General features: G+C 28.2%; 1 non-coding gene across 1 annotated transcript; it reads left to right on the top strand.

The window, feature by feature from the left end:
- The first annotated feature begins 396 nt into the window (after positions 1 to 396).
- On the top strand, positions 397 to 469 carry TRNAK-UUU. Its single transcript has one exon. It is a non-coding gene; the product is annotated as a tRNA-Lys (tRNA).
- Positions 470 to 7,635: the final 7,166 nt, after the last annotated feature.

The following is a 7,635-nucleotide window of genomic DNA, read 5'->3' as shown; positions in this document are numbered from 1 at the left end:
AATTATCTGATTTAATTAATGAAAAAGTAGGAGAGAGAAAATATATTAATATTTAATTAATAAATATATAAATTTAAAAATAAAAGTTAACCATGGTTACTAAAAGAGGCTAAATGAGCCAATTTTTGATAGTACATATGTTTAAATGATCTTTTATAAGTACATACGTCTAAATGAGCTAGTTGTACAAGTACATACGTCTAAATGAGCTTTTTTCCTTTATCTTATGATATTTCAAGTTTATTGATGTTTGGTTTATGCATCTTCGAATCACTGTTGTTTAGGGTTTACTTCCCGTTTCGCTAAGGACTTATCGTTTCGCTAAGGACTTCCCGTTTCGCTAAGGACTTCCCGTTTCGCTAAGGACTTATCGTTTCGCTAAATATTTTAACATGAGTTGTCTTAGCTCAGTTGGTAGAGTGCGTGGCTTTTAACCATGTGGTTGTGGGTTCAATTCCCACAGATGGTGTTTTTATAGTTTTTTTTTTTTACTTTTGCATAAATCAAATGCTCATTTGTAGAGAAATGGTTATGTTTTAATTTGATACATAAATGAAATGGTATAGAAAATGTTTGTTATGGTTATGTTTTAATTTGATGCATAAATGAAATGGTATAGAAAATGTTTGTTATGGTTATGTTTAATTTGATGAATAAATGAAATGGTATAGAAAATGTTTGTTTGTTTTTTTTACTTTTGCATAAATCAAATGTTCATTTGTAGAGAAATGGTTATGTTTTAGTTTGATGCATAAATGAAATGGTATAGAAAGAAATGAAACAAAATCAGCTTAAACATTCATTGACAAATACCAAAAGCAGCTTAAACATTCATTAACAAATACCAAAGAAAGTAGTTCACTTTTTACATATTATTATTTTCTTAATTAGAATTAATTTATTTATTTACTGAAGTAATCTTCAGTCCTGCCCTTGAATCCAATTTGTCCAAAAGTCAATGCCAAGAACAATCTCAAGTGTCAAGTAACCAGCCTAACCTGTTTGTTTACTTGTTTATGTATATTAATATTAGAAAGAAACAGAAATATATTTTAATTGCTCAGTCCCAATGCTGGAAAGAGTCCGTTGATCGCCGGAATACTGGAAGGTGCTAACCATCCGATCAACCCAAACCCAATCACGTTCAGATCTTTCCGTAGCCAATCCCTCTTGAAACTACAATCAATCAAACAAACAAATTTCAATTATACTCTTATTTTCTTACATTACATACATACATGATACATACCATGTAAGCTTTCCACCTAAGGCTTTTGCAACCATCAAAGGATTCATGGCTCTAACTGGAGCCTTTAAGAATCATGAGCTCAGTCTCACCGGTGATGAAGACAGACAAGATCCGTTTCGCTAAGTGCTTAGCACTTAGCGAAATGCTAAGCACTTAGCGAAACGCTAAGCACTTAGCGAAACGCTAAGCACTTAGCGAAACGGTAAGTCCTTAGCGAATCTTCCCTGAAACGGAACTCATATGATCCAAGATTATATGAAAAACCCATTAATGAACCACACTTAACGAAATGGTCAAATATGAACCAAATAACAAATATGAACCCACAAATATGAACAAATATGAACCAAATATGAACGAAATATGAAAAGGTTTTGAAATGAAGAAAATGTAAACATGAACATAACTGTTTATCAGATCTGAAATGAACATCTACCTCGACGACCTTCAAATCCTTAGAATCGGAGATCTGCATACCCTAAACCCTAGAATTGAAAACCTGCATGCAAAATAGATTTAGGGTTATAAATCTTGTAAATCTGTATAGATAAAAACATAAATGGATTATGTTAGAAGATCTTGTAAATCTGTATAGATCTGTATAGATAACCGGCGCCGTCCGACGCCGTCCGTCGTCGCCGGCCGCCTTGAAGGAGAGAACGGGAGAAGAGAGAGAAAGAAAACTAAGAAAATGAAAATATTTGAGTATTTATACTAACCCTAATCCACTTCGCGAAACGCTAAGTGACTTAGCGTTTCGCGACAAGGGCAAAATCGTCCAAAAAAAATAAAATTACCACGAGCGCAATTAAATTATTAAATTACCACCAGGTCAAATAACTCAGTCTTTAAGGTCATTTCGTCAAATTTCCCCTAGATAACACTCTAAATAAAATAATTTATTTAATATATTTAATTAAACATTTTTTTAGTATTTTTCTTTGTGAGTTTGTTTTATCTTTCTTTTTCTATTTTTCAGTTTTTATTCAAAACTTATATTAAAAAAAATAAAAAATTTCAACAATAACATCACTTAATTTATTAAATAAACTATTAAAATATATTATTTTATTTATTTATTTATAAAATTTAAATTCAAAAGAGTACTATAATTTATTAAAAATCTAAATAACTTACTTTTTATTAAACAATATTAAAAAATAATAATAACCCATAAATAACCATCATCAAACCAGCCCTAATAGTTTGATCTTATTGTCTTCAACAAAAAAAAATAAGAAGTAATAAATCAACATATTAATATAATCCCGATTTATTGCTTTATAATCAAAACTAGATTTCTTGTAAAAAAATGTTACAAATTATATTAAGGATAAGTTTGATTAAGTTATTCAACTCTAAATTATTTTCAATTGTTTAAATCAGATTATTTATTTTTATGTCTGTTTTATAATTGTAATCATATTAAATACTTAATAATTAATATTATATTTAAATATATATTTTTTATAAACTTAATTTTAAATACTAATAGATTATTTAAATTAAAAAATAATCTGTTTTAGAATAAATTATATGAATATATTAATTTTTTAAAGTTTTTATTGATTTATAATTTTAAAATTTTTTGAAAAAAATAAATAAAATCTTTATTAAACAAAAGAGTAAGTTTAAATAAAATTTTAAAATTAAATCTAAAAGTTTGGTTATATTTTATTTGTTTGTTAATATTTTGTTTATGTGTTATCTAAAAAAAATATTTCAAAAAAATATATTATATTTTATTATTTTAAATTATAAATAATAGTAAGTTGAAAATATATAAATTTAAATCTATCCTTGTCATATTTTTGTGTATAAAAGTATAAAAAAACTTATATATGTTTAAATTTACGTTATATTATTATAATTTTGTATAAATAATTAATTTAATAAGTATAAATGTAAGTATTTAATGATTAAATAAAATTATATAAAAGAATGCGAAAAAAGAATTTGAATAAAAAACATAAAAAGAAAAATAATAAGGAGAGAAAGAATTGGAAAAAAAATGTAGCTTGAAAAATTTTATATCTTCTCTCTATCTTTACATTTTTCAATCAAATCAATGAGTCAAAAATTTTAATGGCCTAGCTATTAGGGTCTGGGTAAAAGTTTTAAGATATTTTATATATATATATATATATATATATATATATATATATATATTTACTAAATAAGGTTGGTTTTGGAGTTGAAATATATAACAGAGATGAGATGATCAAACTATGCTTCTCACATTTTCTTTATAATAATTATACACTTTTGTACCAAAAAAATTTAATTCATAATTATAGTATTCTATTTTCAAATATAATTTTATTAAAGTAAATATTATTATTATTTTATACAAACAATATTTTCTAAGATACAATATTTATAATAATACATAAATTTTAGTTAATATATAAAAAAGATTTATTTATATAAGTTAAAATATAAAGAATTATATATAAAATAATGAAAATTATATAATATTATTATTTATTTAAAAATTACATTTATATTATAATTATATATATATTATTAATTTCAATATAATTAATAATACAAATTACTTATAAAATAAAAGTAAAATAACAATTTATATAAATATAAGGGTAAAGTATTATTTTATATTTCTTAATTTTAAATTAGTTTTAAACTATTTCAAAAAAAAAATGTATTTGTTAGATTTTATTTAGGTTGTGACACATATTTATTTTTAGTTCTTTACAAAAAAAAAAATTAAAAAAAAATCATAATTATAGTATTCAAATTTCAAATATAATTTTATTAAAGTAATTATTATTAATATTTTATTTTATACCAACAATATTTTCTAAGATACAATATTTATAATAATACATCAATTTTAATTAATATATAAATAAGATTTATTTATATAAGTTAAAATATAAAAAATTATATATAAAATAATGAAAATCATATAATATTATTATTTATTTTAAAACTACATTTATATTATAATTATATATATATTATTAATTTCAATATAATTAATAATACAAATTACTTATAAAATAAAAATAAAAATAACAATTTATATAAATATAAAAGTAAAATAACAATTTATATAAATATAAGATTAAAATATTATTTTATATTTTTTAATTTTAAATTAATTTTAAACTATTTCAACAAATAAATGTATTTGTTAGATTTTATTTATGAGCCTATGGTTGTGATACATATTTATTTTTAGTTATTTATTTTATGTAGAATATAAAATAATGGAAATGTTTTATAAACGAATTTGTACTTCTACATCACATGATCGGCCTGAGTCTTCTCAATCAATTAATAAGCTTACTAATGAATCTAATGTTATTGATCAAATATACATGGTTAGAATATAGCATATCAAAATATGCATCATTTTATTTTTGTTGTTATCTTTTCAAGCCTTTAAATAGAGAAAACGTAGATAATACATTTATAGGAGATGGGTACAAAAATTGGAAAAGGGCATTAGAAAGATTCAATCGTCATATGGAAACTTTAAATAGTTGTCATAATGAAGCTAGAATTCAATTTGAATCATTTCAAGATTAAAGACATAACGTGATAAACGTTTTACGTACACATGGTCGTGATATAGAAATAAATTATCGCACCCGTTTAACGAAAATATTTGATGTAACACGCTTTTTATTGAGACAATGATTACCTTTTCGAGGACATGATGAGTCAAGTAGTTCATCAAATAAAGGTAATTTTCTTGAATTTATTGATTGGTATAGTCAACGTAATGAAGATATTTTGTCTTCTTTTGTACCGACTCATGGACAAGAATAATTTAGTAAGTGTGCTTGTTAGTATTTTGTAATTGTGTTTGTTAGTATTTTGTAATTGTGTTTGTTAGTATTTTTATGTAATTACCGAGTAAAAATTTAATTAAAAAATGTATTTATTTGATCGCCAAAAAATGATACGTTACTATGTACTTTCCCCCCGAAAAAACATTTTTGGGTCTGTCATTGATCTCAAGTGGTCTAGCGGTTAAAGTGTTCACATTACATTCTTAAGACTATGATTTGAATCCCAAAACTTGCAAATTATATTTTCAAGAATGCATTCTTAACCTTTTAAACAAAGGATACGAGAAATCTAAAAGTGTGAGGTCGGAATTAGTGGTTGGTTTGGCGATCATTTGAAAGTGTGAGTTTACGAGATGGAGGTTAGGTGGTAGGTGGTTTGTCGAGTGTGAGGTTGGAATTAGTGGTTAGTTTGACGAGCATTTGAAAATGTGAGGTCACGAGATGGAGGTCGGCTTGTGGGTGGTTTGTCAGTTGAGGACCTAAAGAGGCATATAAAAAAGTGTGAGCCACAAAATGAGGGTCAATTGGGGGGTTAGTAGTTGGTTTGACGTTGGATAAGAGGTATGTTGATAGAAAAATTAAGTAGATTAATTTTGGAACCGGCCAGACAAACTAAACAGAAATTAAACTTCATGTGCAGGTACTGAACAAACCGGAACCGGAAATCGTGCATCAATAACCAGCCGCTATTACATCAAAGAAACCGGCTTCAAGTGATCAAGACAAATGATCACAGAAACCGGCTTCACTTTATCAAACAACCGGTTAGCAAAGAACAGAAGAATACACTTCAACCGGATCATAATGCACAAAGACACAGAAACCGGAAAGTACAGATCAAAAGTCAGAAGATTCAAATCTCAAGAGTGACGTACTGTGACGGAGGAAACGTGTCTCGAAAAGATAAAAGAAGATCGGATCCGATCAGAAGCATGGGAGGAATGCAATGATGCCTTGGTGATCCGATGCTGACGACCGGAAGCGGATGTTCAACACGTGTATCAATCTGAAAACCGGTTATGTCATCATCTGCTCAGAGTCACCTGCATGAATGCCAGGTGTCGAGGAAGTTGAAGCGTGCAAGAAATCCTCCTGCAGATAGGCGTGCTAATGATCAACCAATCCGCAAGAGAGAGAAGAAAGTAGCCGTTAGCTACTTTCAGCTATAAAAGGAAGATCAAACGTCTTCATTTAATGCAAGTAGCACGCAGCAGTGAATACGAGAAATTGAGTAGTTGAAATTGTGAAAGTCATAAAGCATTCAATTCTAGAGAGATAAAGCTCTACATTCTAAAGTCGGTTTGCCTAAAACCGGAAATCCTTGTGTGTGATTATTGTGTTGTGTTGTATTACATCAAAGTGTGAGTTTGGTGTAACCGGCGAGTAGCGAAGTTGGGCTCGACCGGAAGTGTAAACTGTAACTCTAAAGAGTTAGTGAAGATCCTTCTCATAACCTGAGAAGAAGGGGTGACGTAGGAGGGTTTGCTCCGAACATCCATAAACAAATTTCCGTGTCTTGTGTTCTTTCATTTCGCTTTCATTTCCCGCTATCTTACCATAAAAACCGCAAACCAATCATACTTCCAAAACCGGTCACTCACTCTCATTAAACATCTTCCTCCTTAAACATCATCTAAAAGTCGCAAACGTTGCTTCAACCTGAAACAGACACTTCCGCCCTTGAACACCGGTTCAAGAGTCTGTGATAGGTTGTGCAGTGCTGAGAACGGTTTTAGTCTTTAACCGGACTACCACCAAGTTGTGTGTGTTGTTGTAAGCGGCCTCCCTTACTTAAAACCGGAAAACACCCCCGGTCCTCCAAGGGCGTCCCCGATCCTAACATATGTGATCAATTAGATTGGTTGTTGATTTGTTGAAGTGTGAGTAAAAGAGAGGTTGACTAAGATTGATAAGTGGTTTGTCGAGTGATAAAGAGACATAAAAAAGTGTGAGTCACAAGATTTGGGTTAATGGATTATTTGCCGAGAGGATAAAGAGACATGAAAAAGTGTGAGTCACAAAATGAGGGTCAGTTGGGGTTAGTGGTTGGGTTTTGACGATGGATAAGTCGTGTGTGATCAATTGATATTGGTTGTTGATTTGTCGAAGTGAGAGTAAAAGAGAGGTCGACTAAGATTGGTGAGTGGTTTGTCGAGGGATAAAAGAGACATATAAAAAAATGTGAGTCACAAAATTAAAGTTAGTGAGTAGTTTGCCAAAAGAAAGAGTCATATGAAAAAGTGGGAGTCACAAGATGAGGGTCAATTGAAGGATTAAGTGCATGTCAAGGGGATAAAATATATGTTAACATTAAGTTTAGATTAAATTTAATTTTTATAAACTAAAACAAATTTTAAAATTAATTAGATTTGAATAATATTAATTTTATCTAAAATATTTATAGATAAATACTATTTTGTATGTACTCTTATTCGTGCAAATGTCGAGATTCATGCTAATAATAACTAACGAGGCAGCACCACGTGTAGATAAAAGGAATAGTACTCGTATCATTTTTCAATTTTTGTTTCCTCTTTGATCATGTGGCATTCCTTCATTGGATAT

This window comes from Impatiens glandulifera, chromosome 2 (assembly GCF_907164915.1).
Source record: "Impatiens glandulifera chromosome 2, dImpGla2.1, whole genome shotgun sequence".
Lineage (NCBI taxonomy): Eukaryota > Viridiplantae > Streptophyta > Magnoliopsida > Ericales > Balsaminaceae > Impatiens > Impatiens glandulifera.
Note: the sequence above shows the minus strand (reverse complement) of the source record. Positions and strands in the feature narration are given on the sequence as shown.